Genomic DNA, 23241 nt, shown 5'->3' with positions numbered 1-23241 from the left:
TTTTGATGGAAATGATATATGAGTATGGATTTTGTTGATGTAATGAAAAAATAATTTGAAATGTCTCTAATTGGTGAAATAAAGTTCTTTATTAGGTTACAGGTCTAGCAACTGGATAGTGGTATCTTTATTTGTTAGAGCAAGTATGTCAAAGAGGTGTTGGAGACATTCGGCATGGAATATTACAAACTAGTAGGAACACCGATGGTGATAGGCTACAAGTTGTCCAAACAAGATAATTCTCCTATTGTTTGTGAAAAAGAGTACAAGTCTATGTTTGGTAATTTGGACTATGTTGTTCATAGTAGGTCGGGCATTGCTCATGTTATTGGATTAGTTGCCAGATTTCAGAAGGAGCCTAAGGAGACACATCTAGTGGTAGTGAAGAGAATTTTTTGATATCTCAAAGCCACAATAGACTATGGTTTATGGTATCCCTATAAAGGAGATTTTAATTTGGATGTCTTTACTGATGAAGATTGGGAAGGTAATGTGGATGACTGGAAAAGCACAACCAACAAAGATTTTTTTCTTGGTGGAAGATTAGTTGCATGGACAAGCAAGAAACAAACATGTGTTTCTGAATCTACAGCTGAAGCAAAGTATGTTGTTGCATCCATAAATTACATGTAGTCAATATGGATGAGACATGTACAAGAAGAATTCAAAATATATATGTCTGAATATGTGATTATCTATTATGATAATACAAGTACAATAAATATTTCTAAGAATCATGTACTTCATGCTAGAACCAAACACATTGAATTGAAGTATAATTTTCTAAGGGAAAGAGTTCAAGAAAAATAGATGAAGATGGAATATGTGAAGAGTAAAGATCAGATAGCTGATATCTTTAGTAAACCCTTACTGAAGACTACCTTTGACTTTATTAGAGGTAAACTAGGGGTTAGACCCCTACACCAGAAGAACTAGAATGATGGAGATGTGATGAAGAGCCCTACCCATACACCTAAGGACAAGCCCAAACAAGGCTATTCTACTAACCCCTTAATTAATCACAAGGGTCCTACAAGGAAGTACTCCACACCTTGAATGAAATTACACACAATTCCACTAGGCTTAGGCCTACTCAAGATGAGTAAATGCCTCAACACCTACCCTACACCATCCTATGACAACCTGCTCCTAAGCAGTTAGGATTTGGTTCATTTAAGGCCATTATAAACTATTCCAAACACTATTTTTGGGATTAGACCCCAATTCCTTATACCTCCTTTAGAAACCTACCGCCTAGGCTTGTAGCCCTATTTGGCGATAAAATAGATCTTAAATCCAAAATGTTCCACACACCCATACAATAAAATTACCTTTTCAAACACCCTTTTGGAATTTTTATTGATCCCAAAAAATGGTTTGACCAGGTTTGCAATTACAAGGTATGATCCCTTTAGGGGCTAAGAGACCTAATAGGGGCAATTAGCCCTATTTTCCAAAGCAACTACCAATAAATGAATCCAAAATGGAAAAACAACTCTATGGGAATGTGGGGGATGTTTATTAACCTTTAATTCTAGGGTTGTGCACTTGGAATCCACCACTATGAAAACTTATGATGACTGTCCTAAATCTTGTCCTAGGTAGTCACATAGAGATGCCTACCTAATTTTGCTCCTTTCTCCACACAAAAAAGTTTCCCATACAAAAAACAATGAAAAATTTAAATTATAGAGGCTTATCCTAGATCCCTCCAAAGGAAGAGTCTTCTAATGGATTAGAATGCAAGATAAGGCCATATTTGTCTAAAACCCTCTCCAAACCATCAAATTTTGGGTTGCAATCAGAAGAATGGAGGGTTCTCTCTCCTCTGATATAGTTAGTACCTCAGACCACCACCAAAAGAAATATATTTCATCCCTCTATCTACTCCATGGATGGTGGGATTAAAATAAATCCATACAGGCATGTGCAACTCCTGCAAACTGAGAATTTCTGGGAAAACTGTAGTATTTTGTGTATTATTGTTTCACATACTCCAATTACAACAACAAAAACCTTGGGAATCATGTCCACAAGGATTATAACACTCTAAAATGTTTTACCACTAAATTTGGAGTAGGTTGGAGCCATTGAAAATCTTCCCCAACTAATTTTCAAAAGGTTGCACTTTTGCACCTCAAAAGTTGCTTTTTTTTCAATTTTGCACAAAAAGCTGTCATATTGGCTAAGGTTGGAATCCACATACATGGATCAACCAAACACTCATGAAAAATGTCTAAAACCTATCAAACATAAATCTAAACCATCTACTACCCCTATTGACCACATTGTCCCAATTGGCTTCTCAAATTGCCTAATTGGTGACATGGGCTTACATGGTGGGGTTTATTGCATACATGAAACACAAGACACACTAAGAAACCATGATGATCCTAGTATTCATCCTTAGGTTCATGAATTTATTTTTGATGAGGTTCTCCTCCACCAAGATGAATCAATCCTGTGGATCTAATGTTTATTCTTCATTAAGGATTGATGAGGTGCAAGCTACTCTGTAGGGGGAGCAACTTGAATATAAAGTTCTAATTTAATAATCTTATATAATGATTGGATATAATGTTCTTATTTGGTTAGAAAAGATGATGATGATAGAAGTTACACTAAAGAATATCAATGATGCACATACACCTTTGGCATTGCTATCAAAGGGGGAGAAGAACAAGATCATATTTGGGAAAAGAACAAAATCAGATCTGAGAGAAGAAAAGGATCAAATAAGCTGCAGAAGTATTGGTTTAGGGGGAGAAGAAAAAAGGAGGAGACTGACAGATGATATAATACCAAAAAAAAATAGCACTGATGGTGTAATAGTGATGGTGTTGCCATCAATGCCAAAGGGGGAGATTGTTGGCATGATTGGCATAACTGATGTCGATGAGGTTATAAAGTTAAAGACTGATGACTGAACCAGTAGAAGATATAAGAGTATTTGTAATGAAGAGATTGATATTTTGTGATTAGATGACTTGATCAGTTATTTGTGTTGTCATTTATGGTAACTAATGATTAATGATGTTATTCGATGTTTGGCTTGTCATATAAATGATTTAGTCTACAGGAGACATTGTTTATCAACAATATACAAAAGAATATGAAATATGACTTTAACCGATATATACAAATATGTTTTACTTGAAGTGGATGATTGGTGATGATTGGTGAGTTGTGGTTTGGAATATAAGATTTAATCATGGTAATGAGTATCTGACCAAAACCGCATCTTGTGATGACTATCAGAAGGCATGTTTTTGGTAGGGTTTTAGAACCAGTGAAGAAATCATAAAACTAGTAATGAATTTTGGTATGGCATTGATCGACATCAAGTTCACGTGTTGATGATGATGTGACACAAACCATGTGAAATGTTTGAAATATGTTTTGGCACATTTGGAGAGAGAATTTCTTCAGAATTTGCAAAGTACTTAGTGGAATGAGCTAAGGGTTTGACTTTGTACTAGATTGACTTGTTGTGATGACTTATGATTATTCATTTTTAGGATTCCCAAAGATACTGAGAGGGAGGGGGGGTGAATCAGTATCTGACCGGTTAATGAATTTTCTAAATTTATTATATGCAAAGCATTCCAAAACTATGTACCGGTAAACCAAAATTAATGCAGTAAATAAGAGCAAACCACAACATGAAAGACACACCATAACACAATATTTTTAATGAGGAAACCCAGTGTGGAAAAAACCTCGGTGGGATTTGTGACCCACAATATTTTCTTACTAGCTCATAAGAGAATATTACTATTACAATAGGGGCCTGCACATGTAGGAAGACCAACTGCCTAAAGCTCACTGCTTACATACAAAAATAGAAGTCTCATTGACTTACAAAATGGATTATACAAATCCCATGTCATGTACTTCTTTAGATCAGCATCTGCTATGCCAGGTTTAGTACTGGTTTAAGCTCTATAATAATCATAAACCCTTATCCAAGATTTGCCTTATAATTCACACATTAGGTCTGCAATAATCTAACCACATCCACTCCTAAATGATCTACAAGATCTCATACTTATATGAGTCTTATTACAATCCACCATGTCGGCTTACAAAAAGATTTTACAAATAAATACAAAATATAATTAAACAAAATTCTTGTCGGCCATGGTACCAGTAATCAATCTTTTCAGTGCCGGTGAACTATATGCCAGTGTAGAGTCTACTGGTGTTGATGCCTACCGGTATCATATGATTGTAAGGTTTCCATCAATGATAATACTTTCAATCACCTAAAATTTATCATTGGAGTGTGTATTTTCCAACAATCTCCCCCTTTGGCATCGATGGCAACACTCATTAGAAAAATCCAGAAAAAATATCCAAAAAATGTTGTCCAAAAGAATCTGCCAAAATGTCTTATCAAAACTATTATCAAAATGTGTGCTCTTCCTGAGCTGATGATGTCCTTGCTAACCATTTTTTTCATCTCCACTACTCCCCCTTTGGCATCAATGACAAAGGTTGTCATTCACTGTCAATGGAGTGTGGTTCCTGCCTAGATCCTTGTAACTGGTGGGTTACAATCTGATAGATGTCTGCCAATGCAAAATTTTGACTCTCGCTGAACCTTTCGCTGTCCTTTAATGCCACTTCTGTTCTCTGAATTGTACCAGTGAGTAGGTGCATTTTCTCTTCCAATTTGTTAAGTCCTAGAACAAGAGCCTCAGAAATTTCTTTTCTCAAAAAAATGAAGTAATCCCATTTAGGGCCTAGTTTGCATTTTAAATCCTTTTCCTTAAAATTTATCTTTTCTTTATCTTTTCCTAACTTTTCAATTTTCTCCTCAGGAACTGCAATATTCTTTTCAACTTCCAAAAATGAATATGATGTTCCTATTAAGTTGTTAGCAATATTGTTGATTTCTTTTTGTGCTTTGTTGATCTCTGAATCTATGTCCTCTATCAATATATCAGTTTTGTAGGTATCTCTATACAATTTCTTGAAATCCAAAATTGTTTCTCCTAATGTTGGTAATTGTTAGGATTCCCAAAGATACTGAGAGGGGGGGTGAATCAGTATCTGACTAGTATATAGATTTTCTTGACTTATTATATGAAAAGCAATTCAAAACTATGTATTGGTAAAGTAAAAGTAATTTTGTAAATAAGAATAACAACCACAACATGAAAGACACACCATAACACAATATTTTTAATGAGGAAACCCAGTGTGGGAAAAATCTTAGTGGGATTTGTGACCCACAATATTTGCTTACTGGCCAATAAGAGAATATTACTGTTACAATAGGGTTCTGGACATGTAGGAAGGCCAAGTGCCTAGAGCTCACTGCTTAGTTACAAAAGAAGTCTCACTGACCTACAAAATGGATTATACAAATCCAATGCCATGTACTACTTCAAATCAACAGCTGTTGTGCCAGGTTTAATACTGGTTTAAGCTCTACAATATGTTGGTATTTTGGTATGGTTTTGTCATTGATGTCAACACCTACTAACACTTATCAACTTTGGCACTTTGAAGAATTGGAAATGTCCACCGGCAAGCGACTTATGCACAGTCGCCGGTATCTGGTACACCAGCAAGGATATAATATTCACCAGCACTTGGAATGATATGAAAAACACCTGGTTATGTTGAAGATATCATTTGGACACTTTATCTTGGAGATTTGTTCATTGGCACATTCGTACTTGCATATTTGTTGTGACCAGCAAATAGGTCCAGAATAAGCATCGACAGGCTTCTCTATTCCAGATCAACACGACACACTATGGAGAGGATTTATTAATGTTATAATTGCATTGAGCCAACATGTTGAATCAGTTATTGCATCGGACATTGTTTTATTTGTAAAATGATTTTATTGTAATATCCTTTAGAGCCGACCTATCTGTCAATATATTAGTTTTGCAGGTATCTCTGTACAGTTTCTTGAAATCCAAAATTGTTTCTCCTAATGCTGGTAATTGTTAGGATTCCCAAAGATACTGAGAGGGGGGGATGAATCAGTATCTAACCAGTATATAGATTTTCTTGACTTATTATATGAAAAGCAATTCAAAACTATGTACCGGTAAAGTAAAAGTAATGCAGTAAATAAGAGTAACAACCACAACATGAAAGACACACCATAACACATTATTTTTAATGAGGAAAGCCAGTGTGGGAAAAACCTTGGTGGGATTTGTGACACACAATATTTGCTTACCGGTCAATAAGAGAATATTATTGTTACAATAGGGGTCTACACATGCAGGAAGGCCAAGTGCCTAGAGCTCACTGCTCAGTTACAAAAGAAGTCTCACTGACTTACAAAATGGTTTATACAAATCCAATGTCATGTACTACTTCAAGTCAACATCTACTATGCCAGGTTTAATACCGGTTTAAGCTCTGCAATATGTTGGTATTTTGGTATGGTTTTGTCATTGATGTCAACACCTACTAACACTTATCAACTTTGGCACTTTGAAGAATTGGAAATGTTCACCAGCAAGAAAGTGACTTATGCACAATCACCGGTATCTAGTACACTGGCAAGGATATAATATTCACCAGAACTTGGAATGATATCAAAAACACCTGGTTATGTCGAAGACATCGTTTGGACACTTTGTCTTGGAGATTTGTTCATTGGCACATTCATATTTGCATCTTTGTTGTGACTGGCAAATAGGTCCAGAATAAGCACCAACAGACTTATCTATTCCAGATCAGTATGACACACTATGGAGAGGATTTATTAATGTTATAATTGCATTGAGCTGACATGTCGAATCGGTTATTGCATCGGACATTGTTTTATTTGTAAAATGATTTTATTGTAATATCCTTTAGACCCAACCTACTAAAATTGGTCTTAGGTTATGGTATAAATGTAAGATCTTATTTGTAAGGTCGAATGAGGAATGCGAAAAGGAATTCTATGAAGGTATATGTGAGAATAAGAAGAGCTATACATGTAGACATCATTTGAAGGTTGAAGGAGGGTTTTTTGTAGACAATCAGAACTACACCGGTATTGAATCAACCATAGAAAGATGCTAATTTGAGTAGTACATCTTTATTGGATTTGACCATCCACTTGTAGTCAGTGTGACTCCTATTTGTGTTTGAGCAGTGAGCTCTAGGCGCTTGGCCTTTTTGCATGTGCAGACCCCATTTGTATACACATACTATCTATAGTAGTATCATCTGATTGTGGGTAAGGTTTCCCACTGTGGTTTTTTCCCTTACAGGGTTTCCACGTACAAATTTTGGTGTTATGTGTTGTGGATATTATTGTGTTTCTATTTCATGCATTAATCTTTACCGATACTGTAATTAACTGATAAAACTATCTATTGGCATAAAGACTGGTTTACCGGTATGAAGAATTAAAGTTGGTTAATTTGTTTTGGTTTGAATTTATTTGACAACTGATTCACCCCCTCCCCTCTCAGTTGTCCTCAAGACCTAACATTGGTATGAAAGCCTAGTCCTCTTTTGCAAAAGTTTAACAACTTGAGGAGATCCAATGTGTACTAACTATTTTAGGAAGGACAATCCTAAACTTGATGGAACCAACAATAGCATATGGAAGATCATAATGGAGACACATTTAAACTGCTTTGGAAAGGACATCTGGGTGTTGGTATTTTGGTATGGTTTTTTCATTGATGTCAACACCTACTAAAACACTAGCACTTTGGAGATCCAATAGCATTCACCGGCAAGCAAGTAACTACTACATAGTTACTGGTATATAGTTCACCAGCAGGATTTAATGATCATCGGCACTCAAAATGATATGGAAGCCACTTGATAATATCAAAGAAATAATTTGGACATCTTGTCCTAGAGTTTTGATCATTTTTTTATTCATATTTGCATATTTTCTTTTACCATTAAATAGGTCCAGGGTTACCTAGGGTTACACCATGATGGGATGGGGTATGGGATAGACTAGCCTAGTCTATGCTCTTGGGTCCTTCCCCTTGGATCACCTGGTGTTCTCTCCACACCCTAGGGTCTCTAGGACTTCCCTTGCTTGAGGAATCCCCTGACCTTTCCCAATCCACCCGCTAATGAGTTGCAATACTACTTCTAAGGTCTCACCTACTCATGAGACTCAAACCCCTTACTATGGCTAATAAGGGATAGGCTTGTTCCACACCTTCCAAAGTCTTAGAAAGGATATTTCAGGCCTTTTTCATGGTTTTTCCACCCATACATGTGCCCCCAAGAGATTTCAAGATTTCAACCCCTTACCAATTTCACAGTTTTGTGTTTTTGCCTACAAAATAGGGCTACAAGGATTTTGACCAATTAGGCCTCCTACCCGGCCCTTTAGGGCTCCCTCTAACAAATGATGCAAAAAAAATCCAAACTCCCAAAATGGACTACCATTCATTTGGAAAGGGCTCAAGGATTTCCCTATATTTGGGCCTCCCAGTGGCCGTATAGTGCGTAGGGCGAATTTTGGGGTTTTTAAGGTCTGACTGGGTCACAATGGATGTTTTGTGTTTATCCACCTTGTCTGGGTTGGTGGAGGCTCCTCCTTCACACTAGTGGTACTTCACACACTCCTCTACACCTCCTCCAAAGGGTGCACTCTCCTTTGACCAACTTGGTCTCCAAGACCTCTACAACTTGACCCTTCCTAGCTGGGCACTATTCAGTCTCACCTAAGATTGGGTCTTTTGATGGCCTGCCTACATTTTCAAGGGCCCTTCTTGCATTCAATTATAGTACAAGGTTTTCACTCTCATTACCCATGGTTTCATGGTGGTTCCACAATGGGGAATGGAGTTATGCATCCATTTACACAAACCAATCCAAAACTGGATAGTGAGAAGGCAATTTACAAACTATTTACAAAAACACTCAACCTGCAAATAAAAACCTAATATAATTGCTCAAAATGAAAATATTTACACCATAGAAGACACTCCAGATAGGTTTTCATGCAAATCAATCCATTTACTTTCTTGGTTGCTTCATTCAAACTGACTGGTAACCAACAAAATAGTGATAGTCAAGCTTTTCCTTACTTGGGTCATACAACAATGATTAACCCCCCTCATGTTTTAGGGTTTGAAACATCTTATACTACCCATACCTCGGTCAGTGTGCCAAAATTAGGGTTCTCCATGCTCAATAAGGGTCTTTGAACATTTTGGGTGGAAAAGTTGCTTGACAACTTTTAAAAGTTGTCATGCAACTTTTGCATCTTTTGAGCAACTTTGCCATTGTTGCTTTTCATGACTCCTAGGCCTATTTTGGGCTATCCTAAGGACATCAACATGCCAATAAGGCCTAGCACACATCCAAGGCACACTCAACCTCTCCTGCATAAGAAATCACAATAAAAAATACTAAGGACCTAAAACTAGGACCTAGTCAAGAACAAATGAGCTCATGGCTCTTATTACATGTACAATGGCTTCAAAAGAAGCATAGCACCAACAAAAAAAAGGAGGAAGAGCTTGGAAGGGTGCTCCTACACCATACTCCCCCTTTGCACACAACTAAGAAATAGAAGAAGATATGAGAGTTGGGTCTATGCCAAGTGTCTTGGACCTGCTCTCTTCAACCCAAGTAGCTTCAGACTCAGGCTGACCTGCCCACTTGACCAAGTGTTCTATGTAGACATGGTGTATAGTGGACTTCTTTACTTTGGATTCCAAGATCTTCTTAGCTATACACTTCTTCACCTATGGTAAGACATTAACATCTAGGTCCTGCAACACCTTGGCTTGGTTCTTAGTTTGGCCTTCTATCTTACCCTTGTACATGATCAGGTCAGCAACATTAAATACTGGTGATATAGCCAAATCTGAAGGCAGGTCAACCTTGTAAGCATTCTCACCATATTTTTATAGGATTCTACAAGGTCCTGCCCTCTTCATCTATGGTTTGGTAGGCTTACCACTTTTCATCCTAGTTTTGCTCAAATGGACCATCACATAGTCACCCACCTTGAACTGAACCTCTCTCCTTTTCTCATCCATTTTTGCTTTCAGTTTTTGAGCGGATTCAAGGATGGCTTTCTTGACTTTTTCTTGAACTTCCTTGATGGTTTGAGTGAACTCCTCTACTTGCCCACTCTTCATCTCTAAAATACCAAGGTCTCTCAACTCACATACTCCCCTTGGATGTCTGCCATACACAACCTCAAAAGGACTTCTACCGGTAGTTCTATTCACACTGTCATTATATGCATACTCTGCTTGAGGAATGATTAGGTCCCATGTCTATCCATATTCCTTAGTTAAACACCTCAACAAGTTGCCTAACACCCTATTGATAACTTCAGTTTGAGGATGGTAAGCTGAGCTAAATGACAAGTTAGTTCCTAGTCTCCTCCATAATGTTTGCCAAAAATGGCCCATGAACTTGTTGTCCCTCTCTAAAAAAATGCTTAAAGGGATTCCATGAATTCTAACAATCTCTTTGAAGAAGAGATGTGCAACATAGCTTGCATCATGTGTAGTTCTACATGGAATGAAATGGCTCATCTTGGAAAATCTATCTACTACCACATAGATGTTGTCCATACCTGTCTTTGTCTTAGGATGTCCTACTACAAAGTCCATGCTTATACATTCCCAAGGTCTATTTGGGACCTGCAATGATTGATAGAGACCAACATTTCTTGATCCTCTCTTTTCTCTTTGACACACACCACATTGCTCTACATGCCTCTTCACATCTCTTGGAAACTTTGGCCAACAGTAGTACCTCTATACTAAATCCAAGGTTTTGTTGACTCCAAAGTGTCCACTTAAACTACCATTGTGTTTCTCTTGGATGAGGTTTTCCCTCATGGATCCTCTCAGCACACACAACTGATTACCTTTGAATAAGAGACCATTTTGGAGAGTGTAATCTGCATACTCACCATGGAAATGGTTCTCAAACTCCTTGCAAACCTTGTAAGCTGATGAGAAATCTTCATCTCCTTCATAGAGGTCCCTGAAACCTTCTATTCCTATGCTCTACAAATGTAGTTCTTGAACTGTCAACAACTTCTTGCTTAATGCATCTGCCACTTTGTTGAGTTTCCCCTTCTTATGCTTGATCATGAAGGTGAAGGATTGGAGGTATTCCATCGATTTCAAATACCTATTGCTAAGCTTCTCTTGAGTGTTAATGTAACTCAATGCCTGGTTGTCTGTGAACACCACAAATTCCTTTGGAAGTAGGTAATGCCTCAATTTCTTTAGAGACTGCACTAATGCATATAACTCTAGGTCATAGGCTAAGTACTTCTTCTTTGCTTCATTAAGCTTTGTAGGTCCCAGGGACAACTGAGAGGGGGGGGGGTGAATCAGTTGTCTAATAAATTCAAACCAAAATCTTATTGACCAACTTATTGCTTAATACCAGTAAGACAGTTAATTGTGTCAGTAAATAATGTTAATAGGAAATACTATATCGGTAAGAATTAATACATGAAACATAAGCACAAAGTCAACCACAACACATGACACAAATATTTGTACGTGGAAACCCTATAAGGGGAAAAACCATGGTGGGAAACCTTACCCACAATCAGATGATACTACTGCAGATAGTAAGTGTACAAAGAGGGGTCTGCACATGCAGAAAGGCCAACAGCCTAGAGCTCACTGCTCAAACACAAATGGGAATCACACTGACTATTGTTGGATGGTTAAATCCAATGAGAATGTACTGCACAAAATAGCATCTTCATATGCTGGATTCAGTACCGGTGTAATGCTGATATGCTTTTCCAAAAACCTAACTTCATTTTCAAATGATGTCTTTGTGTATATCTCTACTTGATCTCGCATATACCCTTCCTTAAATCTTTTTTGCATTCCACACTTGATCTTACAAATAAAATCTTACATTTATACCATACCCTAAGACCAATTTTAGTAGGTCAACTCTACAAGATATTACAATAAAACATTTTACAAATAATACAATATCCAATGCATTGACCGATTGAACATGTTGGCTTAATGCATTTACAACAATAATAAATCATCTTCATAGCATGCCATGTTGATCTGGAAAAGATAAACCTATCAGTGTAACCCTAGATAACTTGGACCTATTTGCTAGTAAAAGCAAATATGCAAATAAGAATATACCAATGATATTACTTCAAGGAAAAGTGTCCACATGATGTCTTCGACATTACCAAGTGTCTTCCATGTCATTGCAGGTACCAGTGAACATTATATCCTATCGGTTAACCATATACTGGTGATTGTTTGAGCATTTTACTAATTGCCGGTGAATGTTGCTAGATCTCCAAAGTAGGTGTGTTAGCAGGTGTTGACATCAATGATAAAACCATACCAAAATACCAACAATCTCCCCCTTTGGCATTGATGGCAACACAAGATGGAAAAACCATCAAAGTGCCAAAATAGAAATGCCAAGTACAAAAACCAATTCTCCCCCTAGGAGTAATATGTGTTTATACAAAGATTTATTTACAATACCAATCTCTCCTCAAAAAGACAATGCATTTTTCATATATTTTTCTTTAATGTTTTTCCATATATCTCTCCCCCTTTGACATCAAATGCCAAATTCACAAAATGGTCAAGTTCATACAAAATACCAACCAATTCAATATACCAACTACTCCCCCTAAGAAGTAGCTTCCTCATCAAATACCGGAATAAAATATTTGTCCATTTAATTCTGTCGGTTGATGACAATCATCAACTATCTAAGTCTCTACTGGTGGAGGTAAGACTCCGAGCTAATCTCTGAGATACTCAAAAGTTTCCTTAGGCAAAGGTTTTGTAAAAATATCTGCAAGTTGTTCTTTAGTACTCACATAAACCAGTTTTATTTCCTTTTCTTCAACTTTTTCCCTTAGAAAATTTAGTTTGATAGAAACATGTTTTGTTTTAGAATGTAATACTAGATTCTTAGATATATCAATTGCTGCAGTGTTATCACAATATATAGTAATAGGTTCCTTGCACCTTTATGTCTTTCAACATTTTCTTAATCCAAAGTACCTGTGTACAATTTGTTGCTGCTACAACATATTCTGATTCTGCTGTTGATAAAGATGTACAACTCTATTTCTTACTTAACCAAGAAACTAATCTCTTTCCAAGAAAGAATGCTCCTCCAGTGGTGCTCTTTCTATCATCCACATCTCCTGCCCAATTTGCATCTGTGTATGCATATAGATCAAAATTTTCATCTTTAGTATACCATAATCCAAGATTTGTTGTGCCTTGTAAGTACCAGAAAATCCTTTTTACTGTTGATTCATTATTTTCCTTGGGATTACTCTGAAATCTAGAAACTATACATACTGCATTCATAATATTAGGTCTGGTTTGTGTCAAATACAGTAAACCTCCTATCATAGATTTGTATCTAGTTGGATTAACAGGTGTAGATTCATCCCTTTGAGATAATTTGTCATTTGTAGTCATAGGTGTGCTTATAGGTTTAGAGTTCTCCATCCCAAATTTCTTGAGTAGTTCTTTCAAGTACTTAGATTGACTCAAAAATATGCCTTTATCAGTCTGTAAAATCTGCAATCCTAAAAAGAATTTTATTTCTCCAATCATAGACATTTCAAATTCATGCTGCATTTTAAGAGAAAATTCTTTGCATAATCCATCTTCTTCTCCAAAGATTATATCATCAACAAATACTTCCATAATAAAAATGTCATCATTAGTTACTTTGTAATATAAATTGCTATTTGCATTTCCTTTAGTAAAACCAATTTTTAAGAGATACTTATCCAATCTTGCATACTAGGCTCTTAGAGCTTGTTTTAGTCCATACAGAGCTTATCTTAATCTGCAAACCATATCATTGTTATCTGTCAAAGAAAATCCATCAGGTTGTTCAATATAAACTTCTTCTTCAAGATCTCCATTCAAAAATGCACATTTAATATCCATTTGATAAACTTTGTAATCCTTGTGAGCTGCAAAGGCTAAGAATAATCTAACTGCTTCAATTCTAGCTACCGATGCAAAGGTTTCATTATAATCAACTCCTTCTTTCTGAGAATATCCCTTACACACTAGTCTTTCTTTATTCCTGACAACCTTACCATCTTCATTGAGTTTGTTTCTAAATACCCATTTGGTTCCAATTACATTTTTATTTTTAGGTCGGGGAACTAATGTCCAAGTATTATTTTTCTCAATTTGTCCTAATTCTTCTTCCATAGCTTTAATCCAAAATTTATCTTCACATGACTCATTGATAGATAATGGTTCAATTTGAGAAATAAGACATACCTCTTCATTTGCCAATCTTCCTCTTGTCATGACTCCTTTAAATTTGCTTCCAATTATCTGATCTTCAGAATGATTCAGTCTTACATACCGGGGTGTCTTAGTTTGTTGTTGTTCTTCAATTACTGTGGTATCCTCTGATGATACCGGAGTAACTGGGTCATCATTCTATACTGGTGGATTTATTGTTGGTTCATTTGTCATAATTTTTGTTACCGGTTCAGAGTCTATATACCTTGAAGTTCCTCTGAATTGTTCATCAATCTTTACATTTGTACTCTCAACAATTTTTTGGAATCTTTTATTAAAACATCTATAAGCTTTACTCTTAGATGAATAACAAAGAAATATTCCTTCATCACTTCTAGGATCAAACTTGCCAATATACTCATCTCTTCTAATATAACATTTACTTCCAAAATTTTTGAAATACTTAAGAGTAGGAGTATTACCAAACCATAGTTCATGAGGGGTCTTACCGGTTTCACCTTTGATGTGAACTTTGTTGAATGTATAGACAGCAGTGCTTACTGCCTCTCTCCAGCACACATGTGGTAGATTTGCTTCTGATAACATACTTCTTGCCACATCCAAAATAGTTCTATTTTTCCTTTCAACAACTCCATTCTGTTGTGGTGTCTGAGGTGATGATAATTGTCTTTTGATTCCATTCACTTCACAGAATGTATTAAAATCTCTAGATGTGAATTCTCCTCCTTGATTTGATCTTAAACTTTTAATTTTCTTGCCAGTTTCATTTTCAACCATTGCTTTGAATAGTTTGAACTTTTCAAGTGCTTATGACTTTTCTCTGAGAAAAGTAACCCAACACATTCTAGAATAATCATCAATAATTGGCATGAAATATCTATCACCTTGTAAGCTTTTAGTTCTAGACAGACCACATAAATCAGTGTGAATTAAATCAGGAGCATTATTGGATTTTTCTGGAATACTTTTGAAACTAGCTCTAACCTGTTTTCCAAATTGACATTCCTTGCAAATTGTATTATGAGGTTTCACAATTTTAGGTAGATCTCTAACTGCCTTAGAAGTACTGATTTTTACCATGCAATCAAAATTTACATGACATAGTCTTTTATGCCATAGCTAACTTTCATCTATATGAGCAATTAAGCATGCCTTTTCACTATTATTCAAATGAAAGATATTACCTCTAGTCTGATTACCGGTTGCAATTTCCAAACTAGTTCTATTCATGATTTTGCATTTTCCATTTTTAAATTGTAACTGAAAACCTTTCTCAACTAATTGACCAACACTTAAAGGATTATGTTTTAATCCTTCAACATAGTAAACATTGTCAATGTTATGTTTACCATCAAGAGATATTGAACCCTTACCTTTGATTGAACAGGCTTTGTCATCTCCGAATCTTACTAAACCTCCATTGTATTCTTGAAAGTTCAAGAATTTGCCTTTGTCTCTAGTCATGTGATGTGACCATCCTGAGTCAATAATCCATTCATCCTTTGATTCAACTTTAGTTGCTAGGGCTTATTCTATCGGTGGAGAAATAGGTACCAGTTGATCTTCTATTATAGCAACAAAGACCCATCCATTGTCTACTGGATCCTCATCAGAATCATCAGTCACGCCTTCATCAGCAATGTAATGGGATTTATCTTTGTTTTTCTTAAATCTGTATCTCTGATATTTAGGATTAGGTTTGTATGTCCTTCTAGCTTCTTCTCTTAGTCTAGAATGTCTATCAGGGCATCTTGAAGCCATATGACCAATCTTATTGCAATTGAAATATTTAAAGGGTGCTTTACCTTCATACTTACTTCCAATTGGACCTTTTGGCATTTTTCTTGCAAATAGTGCTTCAAGTTCTTCAAGCTCTTCATTCTCCTTCCTGGTTTCTTCAAGTTCTCTTGCATAAAAGGCTCTCTAGTCTAATTTGTCAAAAGATGGAGTAGATGATGTTGATGCTTTGAAGGCCAAATCAGTTTTTATAGCAACATGACCAAATTCCTCTATTTCAAAAGCTGAAAGTTTTCCAATCAATGTATCCCTAGTTACTGATGTATTAGGCACTGTTCTCAGCTCATTAATAGCAGTAACCTTCATTTTATACGCTAGTGGCAAACCTCTTAAGATTTTTGAAACAATCTCATCTTCACTCAAGGTTCCTCCACAACATTTGATACCTAAAACAATTTCATTTACTCTTTCCATAAAGGCAGAAATTCTTTCATCTTCTTCCATTTTCAGATGTTCATACCTGACTCAGAAGCTTTTAAGTTTTGCAGTTTTGACTGTGGAATTCCCTTCATTCACTGTTTCCAAATGATCCCAAATAGCTTTTGCAGTAGATCTATTTGATAATCCCATGATTTGTTGATCTGATAATGCGCTCAAAAGTGCTTCTCTTTCTTTGCAATCATTTTCTTCATCTTTACCTAAAGTAATAGGATTAGGCTGACTAGCTACAACAGGAGTATAACCATTCTTAGTAACTTCCCAGATGTCTTTACCAATGCAATTCAGATGTGTCTCCATTCTAATCTTCCATATTCCATAGTTGGTTCCATCAAGTTTAGGACTATCCTTCCTAAAATAATTAATAGACATTGGATCTCCTCAAGTTGTTAAACTTCTACAAAAAGAGGACTAGGCTCTCATACCAATTGTAGGTCCTGGGGACAACTGAGAGGGGGGGGGTGAATCAGTTGTCTAATAAATTCAAACCAAAATCTTATTGACCAACTTATTGCTTACCGGTAAGATAGTTAATTGTGTCGGTAAACAATGTTAACAGGAAATGCTGTATCAATAAGAATTAATGCATGAAACATAATCACAAACTCAACCACAACACATGACACAAATATTTGTACGTGGAAACCCTGTAAGGGGAAAAACCATGGTGGGAAACCTTACCCACAATTAGATGATACTACTACAGATAGTAAGTGTACAAAGAGGGGTCTGCACATGCAGAAAGGCCAATAGCCTAGAGCTCACTACTCAAACACAAATGGGAGTCACACTGACTATTGTTGGATGGTTAAATCCAATGAGAATGTACTGCACAAAATAGCATCTTCATATGCTAGATTCAATACCGGTGTAATGCTGATATGCTTTTCCAAAAACCTAACTTCACTTTCAAATGATGTCTTCATGTATATCTCTACTTGATCTCGCATATACCCTTCTTTAAATATTTTTTGCATTTCACACTTGATCTTAGAAATAAGATCTTACATTTATACCATACCCTAAGACCAATTTTAGTAGGTCGGCTCTACAAGATATTACAATAAAACATTTTACAAATAATACAATATCTGATACAATAACTGATTAAACATGTCGGCTTAATGCATTTACAACAATAATAAATCATCTCCATAGCATGCCATGCTGATCTGGAAAAGATAAACCTGCCAGTGTAACCCTAGATAACCTGGACCTATTTGTCAGTAAAAGCAAATATGCAAATAAGAATATACCAATGATATTTGTATATGGTGAAAATGGATAGCAATAAACAACAATATTGAAAGACTAAATGAATTCAACCACGAAACCCTAGCCTAACAATGAACAAAGATCCACCATAACATATGAAGATAACCTAAGACAATGCAAAATAACTCAAAAATCACAAAGATTATACCATTACATGTCCACTAGGGTTTTGATCTCCATTCTTCCTATCTCCATTGATCTTGTTTGATATGCTTGCTCTCAGATTTTTGTATGCACAAGAGCTCAACAAAGAACGGAATGTGGTTGCAAGTATGATCGTAGTGTAGCCAAGTACTCCAAAATTAGTCCTTAGTCATTAGGGTATGTCCTTAGTCATTAGGGTTTGGTAATGAAGAAAGCATCTCCTTAAATAGAAGACACAATAGAAATGGAGGGTTAAGATTGAGAGGTGTAAAAAGAGAGGTCGGCTAGGATTAGAGGGTAGGTATAAGAAATACCAAAATAATGAAAGAGGTAGGTAGTGTAGGAATTAAGAGATGAATGACATGTGTCATGTGTAGAAAAGGTTAATGAATTAATTAAATAAATAAAGATTTATTTAATTAATAGAAGAAGTAGGGCAATTAAATAAATAAAATATTTATTTAATTTAGGAAAGGGATAATTTAAATAAATAAATGTATTTATTTAAATGAGAAATAAGGCTAGAAGAGGATAAATGAATTAATTAAATAAATAAAGATTTATTTAATTAATAGAAGAATTAGGCTTAGATAATTAAATAAATAAAATATTTATTTAATTAGACATGACAATTTTGGGTGTCTACATTTTGCCCCTCTTTGAGACAATGCGGCTTGTCGCGTTGTTTCAAAGAAGATAAGATGAACTGATACAGAGTTGCCCCAGGATGGGAATGATATGCCCCCTCGAGAGATTGGATGAAAAAGTCTGGAAAGATTGCAGACAATCTCTCGATAAGAAAGATGGGATAGAATGGACTGATTGGATAAAGTGACAAAGTCACGGGATGAGGAAGACTGACTCGGGAAATGAGGGCGAGGGCTAGGGTAGGCTATAAGATAGACCACGGGCAAAAGACATCCTCATTGTCATTCACACTCTTACGAGATCACAGTGCAGAGCAAGAAAAGAGCAGCAGCAGTCAGCAGCGATGGCATTCGTTCATAGATTCGACCGTGTCCGCCGATTCCAACGACCAGCCGATGCAGGAGAGCCAGTAAGTACCCGAAAACCTCCTCGTACTTTCACGCATTTCAAGTTTTGTCATAAATGCATGTTTAGGAGCAAAAAATGCGCTAGAAATAGGGTAGTTTAAAAGTGCCAAAAACGCGCAACCGCGTCTGTGTCAGCGCCAGGCGCGTCTGTGTCCAACAGGCGCATCTGTGTCGGGTCCAGGCGCGTCTGTGCTTGGAACCGCGTTTGTGTTGAATGCGGACGCGTTTGTGAAATGTAGTAGCGTCTGTGCTTTTGAATAGCGTTTATGTCATGAAGGGACGTCTGTGTTCCCCGGTCGCGTTTGTGTCTGGCATAGGCACGTTTGTGTTTAGAAAGCGCGTCTGTGTTGCAGAGGCGCGTTTATGCAGTCTATAAGCGCGTTTATGAGTTAAAAGCGCGTGTGTGTTGAAACAGTGCGTTTATGTGTTTAAATGCATGGTTTTAGTCCTTTAGGTCAAATCGGCAGTTCTGTGATGAACATACGCTGTCGATTGGATAAGCTGCTGAGAGGATACACTCAAGCAGGTCCTCTAGGAAGATTAGGATAGATCAAGGCACTTTGTGATGAACAGGGAGCACCAGGATATGCAGCACTTTGTGATGAACAGGGAGTGCGAATGTGAGTGACACTTTGTGATGAACAGGGAATGTCACACTCGTAGTACTTTGTGATGAACAGTGAGCACTACTAGGATAAATAGCAACACTTTGTGATGAACAGTGAGTGTCACTAGGGTAGATATCCATATGCATTTAGGTAGCGAGTAGCATTTTGTGATAAACAGTGAATGCCACGATAACTGACAAGATTGATTTGCTTGACTGCAGGAGTATTTGCCGATGTTGGAGTCACGGGAAAGATTCCCGTCGACACAGAGACTGCGACCAGAGTTGTCTATCCAGGACATGATTTCCATTGAGGAGATGGGTCTCACATATATGCTCTATGTGCCCGAGTTTCGGGCAAACATGGGGTTGCTGACTGCACTGGCCGAGAGATGGCACTCAGAGACATGCACGTTTCACCTGCCGATGGGTGAGATGACCGTGACACTGGAGGATGTATACAGGATATTACATGTTCCTATTGATGGAGAGTTGATCCCCTACGACCGTGACGGTGACAGGGAGGCCTTGAGACGGGTCTTTCAGGATCCTGAGTTGGAGATGCGAGCAGGTCATGTAGCCTGGGATACCATGACTGCCACAGGTTTAGCATTGCCGGCAGTTATTGGGGGAGTTATCAGTGGATACCTGTGTCCAGACAGGGCCACACGAGGATTGGCAGTGGGCTGGGGAGGGGCCTTGGAGACGCTGATGGCAGAGCACACTAGGTATGCATGGGGGCCATGTGTCCTAGCACATTTGTATTATGAGCTGCATCAGTTTGTATACCACGGATCAGTGGGGCTGGGCTGCGGTGTGACTCTATTGCAGGTGTGGGCCTATGAGCACCTTCTAGTGACGAGGCCGATTCATTTCAGAGGCAGAGGACAGGGACAGAGTTTTGTTCATTTGTATGCCATGATCACATCCCAGCCTCGGATTGGGAGATTGGAGCACTGGAGGAGAGTCATTGATGACATTGATATGGTGATCTGGAGGCCGTACCTGGGGTGCGAGGAGTGGGGGGACGATGCACTGGAGCTGCCCTACACCTTCCGGAGCAGGTACCTGATTGGGCGGACGCCCTATATATTAGAGAGACAGCTGGTGGATAGGGTATGCAGGCAGTATGGCAGGATTCGGAGGATGCCGCGAGGCTCGGGCATGTATGCCCGTACAGTCAGAGATCAGGTGCAGTTTGGCCCACTGCTATCATATGATCAGGCAGTGATGTAGCTAGCGGAGATGATGCCGATGCCATGGGACATGTGGCGAGAGGTAGATGATGCAGGGATGGACGCAGAGTACTCTGCGTACTGGGCAGAGCATCCATTTCCGAGGTTGACAGATCCGGCAGAGCCAGTGGATGGAGAGGGTGGAGGAGATGATGATGAGGGAGGAGGGGATGCAGGTAGGGGCCGGCGGAGGCGGAGGGGAGTGGTGGGAGAGAGACGGGTAGCACCTCGGAGGGAGGGAGGTCAGGAGAGAGCAGCTCCAGTGGTGAGAGGACGGGGTGGGCTGCCCCTACAGGTGCCAGCAGCACAGGGTCCCAGAGAGGGACAGAGACAGGTGCAGCCAGAGGGACAGAGACAGGTACAGCCACAGGTACCTATACAGGCACAGGGACAGGTGCAGGCAGAGGCACAGGGACAGGCACCTGTAGAGGAGGAGCCACAGGTAGGGACGGAGAGCGGAGACTCCGAGGAGGATGAGGTGGTGAGGCTGCGGGAGATCTGCCAGGGCCAGGCAGATGAGATTGAGGATTTGGTTCGAGAGAGGAACCACCTCAGGATCAGGGTCCGAGATACAGAGCGGGAGAGGGATCAGGCCATCCAGAGATATACCGAGGCCGAGACAGCTCTGAGGGCAGGTAGGCGGACAGCAGAGGATGCAGGGGCAGGCTACGCCTATGTTTTGCGAGCGGGAGAGGAGATCGCCTACTGGAGGGATCTATATTATGCAGTCGTGCCAGCAGAGCAGTGGGCTAGGAGCTTCCAGAGGTCGTCGCGCACAGCGACGGCTACGGGAGGGAGCCGCAGGAGACAGGCATCCAGCGGTGGGGTTATGGGGCCTCCACCACCACCAGAGGGACAGGGGGATCCAGGGGCAGGGCCATCTACAGCTCAGACTCCGTCGAGGCGAGGTGGCTCCGAGGGAGGGAGTTCCTCATAGCTATAGTGGGCTCCCATTGTATCAGTAGATGTATCATTGTTGTATTGTAGACACCTGCGGGTGATTCTTTTGTAGCCATATGATTCTTTTGACATCATTGTATTATGACACATTTGATTGATTATATATATGAGATGATTCATCTTTTGCGGCAGCTATATGCATGTGTACCTTATGTGATGAGATGTTCTTATGTGATGCATGTTTTATGATATGGATGCTTATATGATGCCATGCAATATACTTTTGTTCTTTTATGTTGTATATGTGATGCATGATGCGAATGAAAATGTATGTGATGCAAATGATTATTTACATAATGAAAATGTGAGATGTGCTAACATGTGTTGTATGCAGGATGTGATGCCATTATAATATCTATATGTATGAAATGCTTATATGTGGTGATGCAGGTGCAACTATATGAAATGCAAATGTTTTTGGTGTGTCATTATACTCAGTCATGTGATAGCGGGCTACGCAGACTCGAGAAGGACAATGGAAGTCAATCAAGAAAGGGGGATGGAAGACAGAAGATATGAACGTGAAAGAGCTTCTTGTGCATTATCATCATTGAGCTTTATTATGGCAGAATAGGTTATGACAATCGAGGCATATGTTCGGCCCAGAAAGTCATTGTACCTGTTTGCATGGAGATAAGACAGTCACAAACAAGGAATGCCCCAGTTCACACTAGACTCATAGTGTCCTCATATCCTTGGACAAGTCATAGCATTACTAAAAGACAATCCACAGACAGCAAATGCAAATAAGTGACGATACCCCATCCTCGCCTTTCTAGTCAAAGACATCCTGGAGATAGAATCTCTAGTCAAAGACATCCCGGAAAAGCTAAAAGACATGTCACAAAAAAGATAAAACCAAAAGAAAACCAAGACTCGACACCCACATCCACTGTAGTCCTCAAGTTTGTGTCTCTTGTCACTTGTTTAAGTCAAATTTTGATTGTGGTCACAATGTTCACTTTCACAAAAAGGATAGATAGCACTGAACCATATGTTGTCTGAGTCTGTTAAAAGATTTGATTTTGTTGAAGCCCATTGTTGCTGCTGTGTCTCCTTGGAAACTGACTGAATCCATGAAACTGATACCTTATTGTGGAGAAGATGGAACTTTATTGTGGATCTGCGATGCAAAATGTTGCTTTATTGCGAATTGTGCGCGGATAGACTTGAAGGAAACTAGAAGAAACTGTACTCCTCGAAACATGTGATGTTCTCAGTTCCACACCCATTACTAGACGTAGGAATTGGCCGTAGTCACAGATAGGATCTGATTCATTATGGATGGAAAGAGAGTGAAAAGGGGGGGTTTATTATGAATGGCTAACCAATCTTGGGTAGATCAATAACAAGCCATGATGGGAATGGGTAAGTTTATTGTGAGTGAATTGGTCATGAGTGTGTGCGAAGTGAAAGAATGAAAGGGAATCCTGAAAGAGGGAGGAGCAAAGTCCCTACGCATGGCGCTGGTGACCCAGTTTTCACCATGGTACTTGCCC

The sequence above is a fragment of the Cryptomeria japonica genome, chromosome 3, assembly GCF_030272615.1.
Source record: "Cryptomeria japonica chromosome 3, Sugi_1.0, whole genome shotgun sequence".
Classification (NCBI taxonomy): domain Eukaryota; kingdom Viridiplantae; phylum Streptophyta; class Pinopsida; order Cupressales; family Cupressaceae; genus Cryptomeria; species Cryptomeria japonica.
Note: the sequence above shows the minus strand (reverse complement) of the source record.